We start from the raw sequence: 18,862 nt of genomic DNA on the forward strand, positions 1-18,862 counted from the left end.
TTCGTCATCATTGGCTTTTTCAAGGCTGTAAACGTATACAAATAGGATGTATCAATCACAAGAATTGTAAATGCATAGGAATCAGATAGAAATTTAGTGTTGAACTGTGAAACAGCCAAAGTCTGTGAGTTGGAAAGAGAAGCCCAGTATTAAAAAGTGGTGTACTATAGATCTAGCATGAGACGAGAAAGGGGATGCCACCTTTTACCCCCGTGTGTAGTGAAGTCACCCACAATCTGGAAAACACGGTGTGTGGCAAAACGAGAGAGAGGATACAAGTGCTGGTGTGAAGAAAGAAATTAGCATAATAGAAACCATAAAGGTGCCTTCAACCCAAAGAGAAAAATATACTGGCTGTGGTGTTCGAAGAATGGTGATCGTCACCTACGTTTGGTGTGGAGAACAAATAATATACGCCCAGAAGCATGAGAGGTTGGAAAGTAAAGAGACGAACATACCTTTTTAAATATAGAGCTTAAGATTGTATTTAACCGGACTCCAATTATCAAGAATTGTAAGAGTAAGTACAGATTGTGGCATGGATGTAGTCAGAGTCCAGAGACCATGGTAAGTCTGGAAAGAAAAAATGAACAATGAGCCAGAAAAAATATCAAATGAAAAAGAAAAAAGAGGAAAAACGGGGCCTGGGTGTAAGAATAATGGCAACTAGTTTCAAAAATAATTTTTTTACGAAAAAAAGGAGTATTACTGTATATTTATCTGTATGTTGTTTTGAGATTTACTCCACGATTGTTAGTGTAGAAAAGATTAGAAAAATTAGAAAAAATATATATAATTAATGTATGTTCTTTACCGTTTAAGTTGTGGGCGCAGGTCAATTAAATTCTTATGTGTATCGAGGTTAATGAAAAGAGAACTGGAAACTGAGTAGAGGCAAAGAAAAAACAGACATACGACTCTGTGTAGCATAAGCCCTTGTCGAAAACGCTGACTGTCCTTGGGCCAAATGCGCGCTAAACGTATTTTCGCGCCATAGTAAGTACGGGGAGAGACCATATTGAAAAAGGTCTATGTATTATCCCCAGTAGCTCAAACGTGGGGAGATATCAATGCGCCCAGCCGCCCTTTAGATCAAATAGAAGGGAGTCAAAATGTAGCGGCGAGCGCTATGAAAACCAAAGCACAAATAACCGTCAAAAGGTTGAGCAAGGAATATACGTCCAAGTCCTCTTACCTGCAGCAGGACTATACTTCTGTGCCGTCTGTGTGTGGCGTCGCCAAGGAGACATTCGCCGACATCACACCGGTATTTATAATGGGAAGAGGACCAAGGATAAAAATAGAAAACGGACTAATGGGAGCCAGGAGATGCAGTCCGCCATCTTGGAAAGGGGAAGGGGACCCAGATCTATGTGATAGTATAAGAGTAGAGTGGTGCACGTGAAAAAGCACAAGAAAGGAAAACACACCGCAAACGTTATATAGAGTAAGTAGGTAAAAAGTGATAAAGAACATATGCCCACTGAGAAGTAGTGAGCATGTGTCAAAGACAAGTCTGTTGTCCAAAATGTTTAATAAAAAACAGAGACAATTACGTTTGAAACTTCAAGCAAGGGCGTATGCCCACAGACAAGTAATGGGCATGTGTAAATTACAACTTGATTCTCAGAAATTTGCAAACCAGAGATAGTCGCGTTTTAACAATTAAAAAAGGTTACAAACGACATGTATGTTAACATAAGTCATCTCATAAGTGATAAAATGACCTACAGGTGCATAGCCAGCCCACCAGAGCCGATAAGAAAGAGACATGCATACTCAAGGAGTACTATCATTCACCAATTGCGCATAGTCACATGATATTGAAAGAATTTACAGATAATACATGTGGACCATTACATTAAACGAGTGGCATTTCCAAAATCAGTGTGCTGTAACAGATTAGTGGTCTATAAAAAGACATGAAGGTCTTTGTCGGAGTTAAGCCCACCCTCTACAGTGCGCAGTTTGACTATCCACCTGCTCTCCAGTTGTCTCAAGAAGAGAGTCTTGTTACCACCCCTTGGACACTTGCCTAGGGTGGCAATACCATGTGTTTGTATGTCTAGTTTTTCATGCAGAGGGTGTGCTGAGTTGTAATGCACCGCAAAAGGGTAGTCCCTGTTGTTGTTTTTAATCGCCCGGATATGCTCTTGCAATCTTTCTTTGAATGGTGTGATTGTACTACTAACATAGATTTTTTTGCATATACAAATGATACAATAAACAATGAACTTGGTGTTACAATTCATGAATTGCTTAATGGTGTATGTTGTTTTTGTGTTGTAGCAAAAATTCTTCGTTTTGTCTAGAGCATATTCACAAACATTGCAGTGACCGCATTTATAAAAACCCGGAGGTGGAGAGGGTAACCAGCTAACATTAGTGACCATTGGTAGATAACTGTGGCACAATTTGTCCCTCAAGGTGCGGCCTCTGCGATGAATCATGTCTGGTCTATTCTTTAAGCCTTTCTTGAGAGTCTCATCAGATAGTAGAATGTGCCAGTTGTTCTTAAGAATCTTAAATACTTCTGAACTGGCACACGTGTAGGTGGTTATGAAAGCTGGGGCCTTTTTTTGGGGCGTCTGTTTATGTGGTTTCTTGTGAAAAAGAGATGTTCTATCGATCTTTAAAATCCTATCCCGTGTGTTGCTTATCAGTTTCTTGGAGTAACCTCTATTGAGAAAACGATGCTCTAGTAGTTCCAACTGTTTGGAAAATTCTAGATCTTCCTGGCAGTAGGTGACGATCACCATACTTCGAACACCATAGCCAGTATATTTTTTTCTTTGGGTTGAAGGCACCTTTATGGTTTCTATTATGCTAATTTCTTTGTTCACACCAGCACTATTTGTATACGTTTACAGCCTTAAAAAAGTCAATGATGACGAAACACGTGTCGGCTGATTTTTCACAAACATGGAAATTATACAGTGCTTCTTAACCACTTACCTAGTGTGTTTCATGAGATCAGAGGACTCTTGTCCTGATATATCACCAAGGAATAAATGGTTTTCACCTTGAGCCTGTGATGTTCCGTGGTTTTCTTCTTTTCATATATGGACTGTTACCTTGCTTAGGCAACAGCTTACACACCCTGTGGCTGGGTGTATTACCACTTGAGCACTCCCTTTCTTCAAATCAGACTTCTCATCATGAACTTTCAACATCCAAGACAATAAGAACTCTGGAAGTGCGCACCTTTTATACACAGCCTCAACTTGTTGTTACCATTGCTGTATACAAAAGAGCACAGTTCAAACTCCTAACTCACACCTACAAAGCTCTACACAACACTGGTCCTGCATACCGCAATTGCTGTATCTCCTTTCATAAACCCACCAGACACCACTGATCAGCCAGCCTCCTGATAGCATATATCCCATACATATGCAGACTAGAACTGCAACACTCCTAAAGCATAGATCAATCTGCCATTATACATCAAAGCGTCCTCTTCAATTCTTGAGTTCTGAAATAAGCTAAAGACCTGGATCCTTGATTAGTGCCTCTAACTACCCTAGGTAAGGCTACTCCACACCTATTCAGCACCAGGGTATCCAACATGGGTGATAGTGCGCTCTACAAATTCTTAAACAAGGACATAACAAAACATAACTAAAGCCCTGCCTCCTGTAGTTTGACTGCGGGACGAGGAACTATTATCTCTTTTCCTGAAGCCATTGCTCACTCGCACTGCCACGTTTTGTGATCTTTGTAGCCAGCACAGAAAGGTTACAGGGAGTTTGGAAGGTAGTGCATCCTAATAGTCAAGCTGTATTTTATTGAGACTCCGACAACTGTGGCTCAATACTACATTGACATCAGAGGAAGAACTGACTTCCTTTTCTGGAGATGAAATAAATAGCACCTGTCTGTAGTGCTATCATGCGGTGCCAGGGTAGCATGTGTATCAGAAATAAAGCCAAAGTTGTTAACTTTCTTGCTGGTTTAACGGTGAGATTCGACATTTTTGAGGGTACAGTGGAGGATTGGGCTGATCCCCGCCACCCCTCCCCCAATCAAAAAATGATAAGCTCTGTCTTTGAAACATTCAACTTCAGATAATGAGTTGCCATCGAGTCCTGACTCTCAGCAAAAGTAGCTCATGACCTAGTGATAGGTTGGGGTCCCTGAAAATGTAATATATACTTGGGGGCCGGGGGTGTCAGGATAAGATTTAACCAGCACTTGAAATTCCTTAAAAAATAATAAAAGGACATAAAGGCATGTATTGAAAGAACAGAGGACATTAAATGACCCCTGCTGAATCATGCAATCCGTTTTAGGGATGTAAAGAGGCACATGTTTGCAAAAAGAGTTTTTGAGGCTCCCAGAATATTAATAATCTACGCGCTACAAATTATTTGATTGTAATACTTAACGAAGGTCAAAGCATTTTATTAGCTCAATAATACTTTTTTGTGCCACGTTACCATATTTTAAATTAAATCAAGTATATTTAACATTTTATTTCAGTACGTGCTTATTTCTCTATTTATTTAATCAATTCTTATCCAGGAACATTTATGGTGGTGGAGCTAAATTAATAGCATGAGCGTGCTGAGCCATTGTGAAAGCAAATATAACTTCCTCCATTTAACATTCCAGATAATTTTCTCACTGTGACTCATTCCTGAGCTCTGTAAGCAGAAAATATTAGTTTGAAGCAACTAACTGTAAGGAGATTTCTTCTAATCTATCCTTCTCTAAGTTCTTTCGTAGAGGAGTTTTTAGAAACCTTCATGAATACGGTCTTGGAATGCAGTGGAGGCTGGTGACATTTGGAAGTGGTGGGGCGTTAAAGTTTGAGATGAGGGTACGGTGGCGAGCGAGTGTAGCGAGCGAGCACAACTGTCCAAAGGAGGGTTCGGGGGGATTCTTCCCTGAGAAAATTTTGTAAAACTGGTGGCCAAATGGTACATTTTCAAGCATAATTGAGAAAGCAAGGAGGTTAATAAAGCAATTGTTAAAGTGTAGTTTTCTCGGATTTCTTTATTTATTGATATACCTTTACAAATGAAATCTACTGAGGAAATACATGTTATTGTGATTTGTCGGACTGGACACAATGAGACAGCAAGGAATAAACATTAAAAGGTAGTACCCTACAAGGCACTGTAAGTCTCATTCAGGGGGATAAAGAAATATGATCACATCACCACCATCCTGATGATGGAACTCCTTTAGCTCCCCTTGCTGGCCCACTACACCATCAAATCCAGCTGCATCATTAATAAACATTGCAATTTGGGCTGTGTTTGTCTGTGCTGTTCAGATGCTGTGACGGCCTTATGAGGGGGGTCCTGAGCAGCCTTTCAGGAGACAGATGGGCCTCTGTTACATCCCTTTGTACAACAATGCGAAGGGGTCATTCCCAGTCTCTTGCTGGGCCGGCCCATAAAGTATGCAGATTGAGCAGGGGGCCTGAGCAGACGTAATCTGTGCATTAAGAGTTATGGCAACATTTACATTTTTTTCACAGTGAAGTTACAAATACATGCCTCTTTACGACATAACATTGTCAGACCCCTGCCGTGCAGCCCCCCAAATCCTTATCAAGTGTGAGGCAGGCATGTTTTTTCCTTACATTAAAAAGAAGCAGAATGGAAAGATAGAATGGGCAGGCATCAGCTTCTTCAAAGTGATGCTCATCTGCAATTATTACTTGCCACACTTGCCACCTTTCATCAAAATTGGAGACAGACAATACCCATAGCTTCCCAATGACCTTTTGTTACGTGTACCACCTCTAGACAGACCCTTTGATGCATAAACTGTTGATAAACTTGTAACCAGAAAGAGAAACTACACGTCTCAGAAAGCAAAGAGGTGATGGCCAAAAACAAGACTGGCTGAAAAGTTACATATAACATACTTGGCCGCTGTGCATGCCAGTGCTGAATGCAAAGTTCAATTGGTTTACAAGACTGACTGGAAGTGTCTGAAATGGCGCGGGAAGAGGAGGCATCAATGACATCAATCTGAGCTAAATTTAAGCCATGTTATTCAAGGCAGAGGGCATTCAGAACGAATTAGTTATTGACAAGGGTAATGTCAGAGGGCCTGAGCAGCCCTGCCAAGTAACACGCATCGTGTTAGACTAGCGCATATTAGTGCTGGTATCCGCATTACCACACTAAAATGCGTTAATCATGCATTATATCTTCTCTGACCTAGCGAATGTGCGATGAGGCACTGTAGGAATCATTAACAAAATCCACCTGGTTGCCCTTTGGCGTGGTGTTTACTGCCTCCTGCCCAGGGCAATTTATTCAGCCCTGTCAGCCTAGGCTTATTGCTATGGTTATACTAGTTTGAAGTGTGTCACTATCATACTTATAGTCCTTTTGTTTCCACAGCAGCTCGCCATTTTCAAAAAACACAATGCTATTACAATGCCCGGCTTCTTCAAATAGGGCACACACACACACAGAAACTCTCACAAGCCGCTGACGGGAGCGGTAAGGCCCGCTCTCAAAGCAATGGCTCACACCAACTATCCAGCAGCTGATAAACAGTGTTATGGCCAGTGGCAGGTCTGCCTGATGTTTCCATATAAACGTGTGCTTGGGGGCAGGTGGGTGTTTTGGATATAGGCGAACTCTGCAGACGATCTTCAAGGCGCACTCACACCACTTCCTTCTGAGCCTTTCTACTAGAGGCACAAATGCAAAGCAATTCGTTAATGAATTAGACTGGAATGCTACATTAAACCTGATGTCAATTGCAGTCTGTATGTTTGAGAACCACCCTGCTTAAGGTCTAGAGGTAGGGGGAGGAGTGCTTATTTATCATCAAGCAGTGACTTCTGTATCAAAGTTTAACTGAACAAGGTACAAACCTCCTATGCTTCCCAGTCCCATCCCTGGCTAACTCATACACTTCAGGGTTTTCTTTGCATTCTGGGACTTGTAGTCATAACTTTGTAACGATATAACCAAGATTAAAAGTCTCATAAGGCAAAGAAAATGTGTGGATTAGCTACACAGGCATAAAAGAGGGAGATTTTGGTGCTGTGAGAAGACTACACATTAAAACAGCATGATTAAAAAGACGATGCTTAATTTAAAAAAAATCTGTGATTTATTTTAGTGGGAATGCATCACGGGAAAAGTGATCTCTTGCTGAAATGCTCGTCACTTATATCTGTTATTTAAGGAGCATACGATTCCCACAGCAACAAATTAGCCTTCCGTCCTCTGGTGAATTTGTGGTCAATGATTTGAATAAGAGCAATAGCAACTCTCTGAAATGTCAGAAGTGTGCTACGTGAAGTGCTAAGTAAATATGCATTATTGCTCTAACCAACATTAAATTGGTCTGTCAGTTATTTGTGCTTCCCACATTTTCTGCTATATCTACTCATGATAAAGTGGCACTCAAAATGTCACACATGTGGATACAAATGTCACTCACAGGCACGCCCACATATATAAATGTCACACATATGCATACTGAAAACTTGCCAGCTATGCTTGAGCTTGATTCAAAGGCCCAGGTGAAGTACGGCCTTTGAATCAAGCTCAGGCTCTCCAAATTCAATATCTTCAGATTTCTCTGTGAAAAGGCACAAAATTCTGCAGGAAAATACTGAACAGCCATGTTTCTTTGGACGAATTGCATCAGCGAGGGCTACCCTCTAGAATACAGGGATTACATATATATTCCCCTCAATCCTTTGTCCTGTCAGCGCCATCTTCCCATGACCTCATTTATTTTTAATCCCTACTGAGTACCACCCACATACAATGATTGAAGCCTCAGCGAGGATCGTTTTCTCTCATTAAACCACAGGTCCGTGACGGAACTGAATGGGTTAAGCCTCAACGCAGAGATGTTCGGGAAGCTGCATGTCACAAGTTTGACTCTTGGCACGGCCTACCAGCTTTTCATCTTTGCAAAGTCAATATAGTGACCATTAGGCTTGATAAGCATTACAACTAACTGCCTACAACAGCCAGTTCAATGGGCAGTGCGCCTAGATAAAGAAAACACCCACGCTATAGTGGAAGGCGCTATACAAATCCTGGTAACAACAGTGGCTAGCAATATTCAGGCATCATGCATGCATTGTGGCATCGATCCGTCCCCACAATTTTAACATACGTACATTTCAATAAGTGTAAAACAGTTTTCAAATTTCTGCACAAAAATTTTGAATTGACCCTTACTTATTTAGGCAAGGTCAGATGCACACAAAAGTGCGCTTGTGAAATAACCACACATTTAACATTTTGCTCAGCCAGCAATTGGCAGACGAGTTAGTTGATGATGGTTAGGAGCTGTGTTGGAAACATTGGCAGCGTTGTAAGGGGCAATGGATGGCGCAAGCTGGCGTGGCCCCTGCCAAGGGCCCTAACACATCTTTTTTTTTAAGCGCTGGGGCGCTATATGAAGCACGCATGCACCTAAGCGCTATTCATCTCCTTCCTTGCCGGTGAGTAAACTGATGTAAATTTAGGGGAGTGAGCTTGTGCCCTATAATAACGGCCACATACATATTCTTTGATAATAGACGGTGTGTGTGTAAAGCAGTGCTTGAAATGGAAAAATAGAAGTGCAGGTACTCTGTGCCAGAGTACCTACGTGTTTCTGAGAAGTGCCGGTACTCTCACTCTCAAATTAAAAAAGTGCCGGTACTCAGTACCAGCCCATTTAAACCACTGGTGTAAAGTTATACACGTTTGCACAAACCTCAAGGTGTAAGTCTGACCCTGGTTTGCCCTTATGCGAGGTGCTTCGTCCTTGCGGAAGAGTGTGAATGCCGGCCCCGGTTCCCCTGGTCCCGTGGCCTTTAGATGTACCCCTGGAACTGCTGGAGGATTCTTGTGAGTGTGGTGCAGAGCCCCTCAGACGACATGTAAAGGGGGCGCGGGAAAGGTCCTAGACCCCCTCACTGCACAAGGCACCATTGCTATGATGAGGGATTTTAGTGCTTTTCAGAGCAGGCATGAAGGCATGTGGAGCTCTGAAAAGGCCGGGCTGTGGTGACCAGACCGCTTATCTCAGCTCCATCGACTCGACCAAGTGATCTGGTCATAAATCAGGGGGCAAGTCCAGATGAGGGCACGCAGTGTCATGAGGGTCAGCACATTGGTCGGCAGACCGTGCAAATATGTTAAAAGAGCACCATTACAATGGGGTAGCTAAATGCACTCGGAAGGTTCCAGAGACAGGGCAACTGGAGTAACTAAAAATTCAAACTCTCACCGTCTGGTCCGTCTCAGTACAGAACATTCATCCTGACTCCTGACTTTGCCTCCAGGCCTGCTCCGAGCATAGAAGTTGTGACCTGATCGCAAATCTCAAAGGGAGGGACGGAGGGGTTAGGGGGGGATGGAGCAATGCAGGGGATGGGGGGAATAAAAAAAATTAAAAAAGTCAAATACTTACCTTTTCCCGTGGCCGCTGCATGCAGATCACGTAGTGGTCAGCCAACCTCGTATACACCTCAATCCTTTCCCAGCTACTCCCAGAATGAGGTGGGGCCATGGAGGCTTGTTCCCACCCACCCTGTGACGAGGGGCTACAGTGCTACACAGCCTTTCTGATTGACAACCAGCTTTGGAAACCCATGGCTTATGCTAAAGCGTCCAGGCTGTTTTGTTTGACCGAGGCTTCAGTGCGTCATAAGAGGCAGTACCTTACAGTGTTGTAGGCTGCCGGAGGCCAGGGCTGAGATCAGGTAAGCCCTATAAATCCTGCGACGGCCAGCACATGCAGTGCCGCACATTTGTCTTACAAAAGTGCCTGTAGTTTTGCCTGACCCTCGCGCAGAGTGAGGGTCACACTGTTATGAATGATGCAGAAATTGAAGCTGGGGCGGAGCCCTGCCGCCCTAATGAAGAAACCGCCACTGTTGGAATGGTTTCTTGAAGCAAAGTCTTGAGTTGAGGGCGTACTAACAGTAGTGAGAAAGGATTTACATCTAATTGGGGTGAAAAGCATGGCGACAGGCATTCTCAGAAGTTGAAGAAATTAAAATTAAAGAAAAATTTCTTACAGCAGGGCCGGCTTTTGGGCGATGCGAGCGGTGCGACCGCAACGGGCGCTGACCTCAGGGGGGCGCTGTGTTTAGCAATAACTTACCACACTTGCGATTTAAAAGCAACTGCTGAAAGGTTCCTTGTGCGTTTAGCTTTCAAGAAACAATCAAAATGTCAAGATACCTCTTGTGATTAATGTTCCTGCTAGTGAGAGAGATGGGAGTTTTGCCTAGCGGCAGCTTTGACTCACCATAAAGTAGCATAGAGGCTTAATATGCCTGATGCAAAAAAACAGAACTATTGGGCATATTTGAGAAAAGTGGCACTGCACACAGTTCAGGGCCACTTTTCTTGCACCCCTTAGCGCCTCCCTAACGTCACCATGTGTGCGTCCTATTTCAAATATGGCTCACCGTGGCGGGAGTTAGGGGACTAGTGTCATAATTTTTTATGCTAGTCTGGTGCTTTGCAGGATTAGCGTAAACAAATGTTGCCGCTAATCTTGCAAAGCACCTAGAGGCCCATTGTTACCAATGGAAGCCTCCTTTTAATGCCTGCTCTGAGCAGGCGTTAAAAGTGCCGGAAACAAAATGACACAAAGAAATCTGACAGATTTCTTTGTGTCATTTTTTCGCCCCCCTAACGGGGATGCCCCCTTTGCATACATTATGCCTGGCGCAGGCATAATGTAGTGCAAAGGGTTTACAAAGTGGCGCAATGCTTGCATTGTGCCTCTTTGTAAATATAGCACAGCATTTTTGGCCTTCTAACACCACATTAGTGTGAAAAAATGGCACTAATATGGCGTTAGAATGGCACTAGGGGCTCTTAAATATGCCCCTATGGCAGTACTTAATTTGTGCTTGTTGTTTCCGGTGCGGAGCACCAGCTCTTATTTTTGAGGACCATCACTTATTTTTCTGCCTCAAGCATTTACTGCAAGAATAAGACAGCTATGGGAAAGACGGAGGAAGAGAAAAACGAAAAAGCCTCACAATGGGAAAAGGCAGAAATCCGCAAGAGTGAGCTGAAGGGGCAGGGAGTGCCTGTAAATGGATAGAAGAGGCCCAAGATGGCTTCAGGATTACGCTGCCTCTGTATTCCGCATTCACACATTTAATTGCAGCAGCCACATGTTTAAGAGGAGGGCTTTTGGCACTGTCCCCTTTTTATTTACAAATTAAGCACTGCCCTATGGGGCATATTTGAAAACAGTGGCACTGCACACAGTGCTGCGCCACTTTTCTTGCACCCCCTAGCGCCCCCCTAACGCCACCATGTGTGCATAATATTTAAAATATGGCGCACCATGGCGGTAGTTAGGGGACTAACGTCAGAATTCTTTATGCTAGTCTGCTGCTTTGCAGGATTAGCATCAAACATGTTGACGCTAATCCTGCAAAGCACCCAGAGGCCCACTGTAACCAATGGAAGCCTCCTTTTAATGCCTGCTGTGAGCAGGCGTTAAAAGTGGCAAAAACAAATGAGGCAAAGAAATCTGTCAGACTTCTTTGCGCAATTGTTTTTGTCCCCCTAATGGGGGGATGCCCCCTTTGCATTCATTATGCATGGCGCAGGCATAATGTAGCGCAAAGGGTTACAAAGTGGCGCAATGCATGCATTGCATCACTTTGTAAATATGGCGCAGCGTTATTGGCCTTCTATCACCACATTAGCTTGAAAACAATTACACTAATGTGGCGTTAGAATGGCACCAGGGGCTTTTAAATATGCTCCTTTGGGGCATATTTGAAAAAAATTGGTGCTGTACATAGTGCTGCGCCACTTTTCTTGCGCCCCTTAGCACCCCCCCTAACGCCACCATGTGTGCGTCATATTTAAAATATGGTGCACCCTGGTGGTAGTTATGGGACTAGCGTCAGAATTTTTTATGCTAGTGCGGTGCTTTGCAGGATTAGCATAAAAAATGTTGTCTCTAATATTGCAATGCACCCAGAGGCCCATTGTAACCAAAGGAAGCCTCCTTTTAATGTTTGGACATGAGTATTTTTGGGCTGGGTGTCAGTGGCAAGGGCAAAGGGTGAAAGATAGGGTTTAATAGCTATCATAATGGGGCTTAAGGGATGTGGGGCTAATATGGATGTAGCACTTTCATCCTAACTAGGGTGCAAGAATATGTTTTTGAACCCTACTCAAAGAAGCACATGGAAGAGCTCATTAAGCTACCTTGAGACGCGGTGTGGCCTGGAAGCGCATTTGCGGAAGTGGCTTTTTGGGGCTTCCACTGTGCTCTCACTAAAATCCTGCAGTATCCTCGCTGCCGCCCTTCATGTTATGCAGAGGGCACCGATCATTTTTGGAGGTTAGACCAAGACATGGGTTGTCAGGCATTTGCCTAAGGAGTTGAAATCGAGACCGGGGAGTAGCCGTGTCCAGATCAAGGCCTACATGCCGAGTGCGGGTGGAGTGAGGTGGCCTGTAGGACTTTCGCGGCTGCAGTGGTTGGCCAGGGCTGAGGTGCAGTGGGTTCTACAGAGTGGGCATGGCTGGTGTTGGGGGCCTATCAGGCCCGTGCAGCGGGCATCATTTGCCGCACCTGGGACTGCAGTGTGAGGGGCACTTTCAATATCTACCATAACCTAAGTACTATGATTGCGCGAATACTCAAATACAGGGACCGAGACTTAATTCTCCAGATGGCAAGAGTATCGTCAAATCTTACCTACGAGTCTCACCAAGTTTTAATATTTCCAGACTACATTAAACTAGTTCAGCAACAGCAGTGGAGCAAAAACTGCGTGCCACGTGACTGCTCGTTATGCCATTCCCAGCAAAATTGGAAGGAATTTTTGAAAATAAATCCCACTTCTTGGAATCGTATGAACAGGTTGGTAATGGATTGAAAAAATAGCATATTCCTTTTAGAAGGGCAGAGAATAGTCGAGAATCCCCGGAGAAAAATGTGTTAGTAGGACTCTGCCCTCGGAAGCAGCAGACTCATTGACTAGGCAAGGCCCGGACGAGATGGGCAGGGAGGAAAGTGACCCTATCGGATAATGACAAAGTGCATCCTACTCATGGCAATCCCCCCACAAGTTTGAAACAAAAATAGCTGTTGACAGGACCGCTCCGATGCTGCCTGATCGACCTCAATTGAACTAACTGCAAATTTGGACCTGAATGGGAGAGATGTGTGTGTGTGTGTGTGTGTGTGTGTGTGTGTGTGGAAGGGGGGGGGGGGTAGTTTCAATCAGTTCATGACCTGTGTCGACTGCGGTGGATAGACCACCCTTGTAGAATCATGGGTCTGATGTGCTTTGGAGATAAGTAATCATTCTTGTGAACTTCAGTCTGTATTTTAAGCTGGTCACCTCTGTGGGCGACACAGTACTGGTATCTTTAATTGTGGCTGGTAGCCATTAATATTGTAGATACAGGATGAGCAGTTACATCGTATCATGTCTGTTTTGTCCCCCCCCCCACGAACCCCACTGCCCATTGACTTTTTTTCTGTTCTTGTTATTGTTGGTTATAGTTTGGTTCCCACGTTCCCTTTCCCAACTGTCAGCGTCCTAAGTTTATTTGTTCAGGCCAACAGATGCTTCTTTGTCAGGAATTTAGGGAGGGGAGGGGAGGGGTAGGGAAGTTGGGGATTCAGGGTCCCTTTGTTAGCCCACCAGGTTCTATTTTACATCGGTTACATGTGTCTTGGTTGTTTGAATGTCACCACACTATTCACTTATGCAGGTTTCAGGATCATGACTACCGAGTCCGCCTCTTACCTCTTAGGGGCCTACCACATAATCTCCTGGAATGTTAATGGACTTAATGATAAGCTTAAGAGAGGGTCGGAGATGTTTTGTGTCAAGAGATTTCGTCCAGCTTTATTGATGCTTTAGGAGACGCTCTTGCTTGGCACCAGCTGTTCCTTCCTTGGCTGACATGGTTACCGTAGAGTGTACCATGCAGATCATACTCTGGGCTCCAGCAGGGAGGAGTCATCCTTTCCTCCAGCAGTACATACGATATCCACTGACTCAACATTGGAGAACATTTCACAGTTGTTAACAGAGTCTTTACCGGGTTTAACCCTTGTCAGGGCAACTTTAATGCTATAATATGTGCTCATGTGGACACAGACTCACATTCAGTGATAGCCAATCCAGCGGTTGCATAAGTGGTTGGAGGCACTTGGCCTTGTGGATATTTGATGATTGGAACAGTGAGCTAAAGCAGTACACATATTGTTCATCCGCGCATGGCTCTTCCTTGCATATTGACTACCTCTTTGCCTCCCTTCAGGGAAGTCAGGAATATCATTCACACATGCATACTTCCATGGGGTTTTTCGGGACCACTCCTCTATTGCCTATGAGTATATATAAAGCAGGGGGCGGGGTGAGAGGACCTGCTCGTTTGAATGCCTGGTGGTGTTTGGACGATTGCTTTAACGATTATATTTTTGATAGCATTACTGAGTATTGTGCCTTTAACAAGGCCTTTAAGATAGTTGGTAGGGGCAACTCTTTCGTCTTTATTAATGGGACCGGAAAGTGAAATTTCACACTTACACCGCACTAACCCCACGTCGGAGACTCAGCAACGCTTACATCTGTCCTGGGCTACACTCAAGCAAAAACTTCTCTTAGATACAGCCTGATTGCATTGCCTCCACTCTCAAGGCTGGTTATACAAAATGGGGGCAGAGGCTGAAAAATTATTTATTGGTTTCCACACAAATTTAACCTCAGTAAAGTTGTCTCCTTCATTCACTCTGTAAGTGGAGTGGCACTCAGGGCAGCGCCTAGTATAACTTCTGAATTTTCTTTCCACTGCAGTGAGCTGTATACCTATCACCTTATGCTCATAGCTGAACAAAATAACTCACTTGCACGCTATCTTCCAATGTATGCTTTACCAGCAAAGGTGTGTGACAACTTGGGTCACCCCATTACAGAGATAGAGATTGTTAGTCCTGGCATCCTTGGCGTGGTCTCCCTTATGTTTTTTTGCCTCTGCTTCCTATGTTTTGACTTTGTGCTGAACTTTGTTTTTGCCTGTTTTGGTACTTTGAGCACTTTATCACTGCTGACCAGTGATGAAGTGCAAGTGCTCTTTGTGTAAACTGTGGGCCATATTTTTGGAAAATGACGGAGCGCGACGATGCGCCAAAATTGGCAGCGCCATGCTTCATCATTTTCACAACGCAGAGATGCGCCATATTTAAGTGAATACGGCGCACCCAAGTGTTGACCCCTGCACTGGCGCTAAATTTAGCTGCCAGCGCCAAAGCAGGCATCCTTGCACCATCATTCATGGATGTCTGCATTGAGGGGTGTGAGTGTTTATGTGAGGGAAGATGGCCCTTCCTGCACATAAATAATCACTAATGGCACTTTGGCACTTCTATGTGTGCTGCAGAATGTAGCACACACAAAAGTGCCAAAGTGTTATTTTCAAATGATTGTTTATGTACAGGAAGGGACACCTTCCCGCACATAAACAATCATTTCTGGCATTTTGCTCTTTCTATGTGGGCTGCAAAATGCAGCACACATAGAAAAAGCACAAAACGAGTAGGAATAAAAGTATTCCTTCTTGTTGCGCCTCTGCTAACGCCAACCCTAGGGGTGGCGTTGGATTTTGGCACTGCCTCAAGTTTACGAAATCTGGTCAATCTGAGGAAGTGTCAATATGCAATGGGTGTTGCTGTGACACGCCCACAGTAACACCCATTGCACTCCCCTCTGGCACAGAATACTGCATCGGAGGGGGCCATACTTACAAGGAAGCATAACGCTATAAAAAGAGGTGTTACACCTCTTTGTAAATATGAAGCAGTGGTTAGCACCACTGGAGCTAGGGGATTATAAATCTGCCCCTGTATGTGTAATTGGCTTCTCCATGATTGGCATATTTCATTTACTAGTAGGTCCCTAAAAAAGTGCACTAGAGGTGCCCAGGGCCTGTAAGTCAAATGCTACTAGTGGGCCTGCAGCACTGATTGTGCCACTCACATGAGTAGCCCTGTAAACATGGCTCAGACCTGCCACTGCAGTGTCTGGGTGTGTAGTTTGTTAACTGCCAATTCGACCTTGCAAGTGTACCCACTTACCAGGTCCAAACCTTCCCTTTTTGAACATGTAAGGCACCCCTAGGGTAGGCCCTAGATAGTCCCATGGGCAAGGTGAAGTGTATGTTAAAGGGAGGACATTTACTGCTGTGGTTTACCTGTTCTGACATGAAATACTGCCAAATTCAGTTGTCACTGTTGCAAGGCCTTTCTCTCTCATAGGTTAACATGGGGACTGCCTTTAAATATCTCTTAAGTGCAGTTTCCCTTTGGGAGTAGATAGAGATGTGGAGTTTGGGCTCTCAGAACTCACAATTTAAAATACATCTTTTGGTAAAGTTGTTTTTTAGATGATCAGTTTGAAAATGGCACTTTTAGAAAGTGGGCATTTTCTTGCTTAACCATTCTGTGCCTCTTCCTGCTTGTGTATTCCATGTCTGGGTCAGACTGACAGTTGGGCTGTTTGTGAATTTCCTCTAGACAGTGAAACAAAGGGCGCTGAGGTGTAGCCTGCATATCCTGATGAGTCGCCTGGGCTAGAGTGGTGAGGGAGGAGCTGAGACACCTCAAAGGGGTATGTCTGCCCTCACACAATGCAATCTCCAAACTCCTGGTGTGTGTCTGGGGCCAGGCCTGGGCAAGGCAGGATCTTGTGAACAACAGAGACTTTCATTTGAAGTTTGCCTACTTCAGAGGCAGAACGGGGTATAAGTAGTGGACCCAAAACCCCAGATTTTTAGATTACTTCTGGACTCAAGATAAATCTTTGCCAAAGAGAAGAGCTGAAGAGCTTAGAAGGAGTACTGCCCCTTTGCCTGTGCTTTGCTGGGTTGCCCGGCAGGTGCTGCTTCTGCCTGAAAGAGGACAAAGTCTGAACTTTGTGGTATATTTCTACTTGTGATCTGTCTCCAAGAGCTTGGACTGAGCTTGCCTCCTGTTTTGAAGTCTCTGGGCCATCAAAGACTTCCTCAGCCAGCACTTTGACTCTCTGCTGAGACTCCTACCCTGCCAAGTGGTGCCCTATCCAGTCCCTGGCCCCTTGAAAGGTGAAGCTGGTGGAACCAAGGTGGAAATCCATGCACAGGAGTAGTGCGGGGAAAAATTCAGTGCATCACTTGCGACGCGGCTGTAAAAATGATGCACCACCTGCATCGCCACTGAGAAAGCAACGCACCACCTGCATCGTGGCTGGAAAATCGATCCATCACTTGCATCACAGCTGGAGAAACGATGCAACACCCGCTTGCGGCTGCTAAAATCGATGCAGGAACTATCACTGTGCGGTCAGATTTCACATGCATTGTCGCTGGGTGTCAAAGTCAACGTGAACCTGTCTGAATCCGAGATACCCATCTGGAAATCCACACATCGCTCTTGCAAGAGAGAAAAATGACGCATCGCCTACCCGACCTTAATAAGAAATGACACACGGCCTCACTTGTGAGTAAGGAATCGACGCATCGCTGACTTTTCTACCACCCGCTCGCCCGTGCTGCTTTATTTTTTACGCAAACCAGACACTTTGTGTAACGTCAATGCACCCATTATTTTCTATGGAGTAAGACTCTTTTTAATTTAAAAATTCATAGCTTTACCTGTGTATGTTGGAATTTTGTCGTATTGGTCTTGTTTGATTCAGATAAATATTCACTATTTTTCTAAGCTGGTGTGGTGTCCATTTTGTAGTGTTGTCAATGTATTACTGTGTGTGTTCGTAGAAATACTTTACACATTGCCTTTGAGATAAGCCTGAATGCTTGTGCCAAGCTACCAAGGGGGAGATCAGGGGTTATCTTAACTGTGTATCTCCATTGCCCTGACTAGAGTGATGTTCGCTGCTTGGACAGAGGGCAAACTGACTGCAAACCGGAGACCCCATTTCTAACAAAGATACAACAAGCTATTAATTCTATGCCATCAGATAAATCCCTGGGCCCCAATGGCGTTCCATTGGAATTTAAGAGATACTCCTCGCCCCTACTTAAAGGTGCTGTATAACTGCACTTGTGGTCAAAAGTCATTCTCCTATGATCTGAGAGAGGTGAATATTACAGTAATCCTTAAACCAGGTAACCTCCCTGAGGAGTGTCCTTCTTATCATCCCATAACATTAATACATATTGAAGCAAAAATTCTTACAAACAATGTTGGCACTCACTTAGCAAAAACTGTGCACCTGATAGTCCAAGAACACCATAACAACTAATGCCTAATGTAAGTTATCCACATTGTCTCTGCTGCTTTCATGTGGCTCTTGCTAGCACAGGCCAATTAACAGCTCTCAGTGTCCTCCTGTTGGTGGATGTAGAACACATCTTTGATATGTTACACTGACTTATTAGGTTGGCAGCTCTGCACAAGATGCAATTCGGTCCCCATTACCTCCGTCTGATCGAAATACTGTGGGCCATATTTATACTTTTTGACGCTAAACTGCGCTAACGCAGTTTTGCGCCAAAACAATTAGCGCCGGCTAACGCCATTCTGAAGTGCCATGCGGGCGCCGTATTTATTGAATGGCGTTAGCCGGCGTTAGCCGACCGGCGCTGCCAGGTGTGCGTGAAAAAACACGACGTACACCAGGCAGCGCCGGCGTAGGGAAAAATGGCGTTTGGGCGTCCCAAAATGGGGCAAGTCAGGCTGAGGCAAAAAAATCGTCTTAACCCGATTTGCGCCATTTTTTTCGGGCGCCCAGACGCCATTAACAGGACTCCTGTCTTAGCAAAGACAGGAGTCATGCCCCCTTGCCCAATGGCCATGCCCAGGTGACTTATGTCCCGTGGCCATGGTCATTGGGCATAGTGGCATGTAGGGGGGCACAAATCAGGCCCCCCTA

The 18,862-nt window shown here is 44.4% G+C and overlaps 1 long non-coding RNA gene across 4 annotated transcripts in view; it reads left to right on the forward strand.

Moving 5' to 3' along the window:
• The window catches only part of LOC138296617 (uncharacterized), a 98,284-nt gene that overhangs the window by 33,658 nt on the left and 45,764 nt on the right, over positions 1-18,862 (forward strand). The window contains exon 4 of one of the 4 annotated variants that reach the window (XR_011203874.1): positions 16,507-16,708. The exons of the other annotated variants lie outside the window; for them this stretch is intronic. This is a non-coding gene — a long non-coding RNA (uncharacterized lncRNA). Of the gene's footprint in view, positions 1-16,506; positions 16,709-18,862 lie in introns of those variants that run through there. 4 annotated transcript variants of the gene reach the window in all.

Source organism: Pleurodeles waltl, chromosome 5, assembly GCF_031143425.1.
Source record: "Pleurodeles waltl isolate 20211129_DDA chromosome 5, aPleWal1.hap1.20221129, whole genome shotgun sequence".
Taxonomy (NCBI): domain Eukaryota; kingdom Metazoa; phylum Chordata; class Amphibia; order Caudata; family Salamandridae; genus Pleurodeles; species Pleurodeles waltl.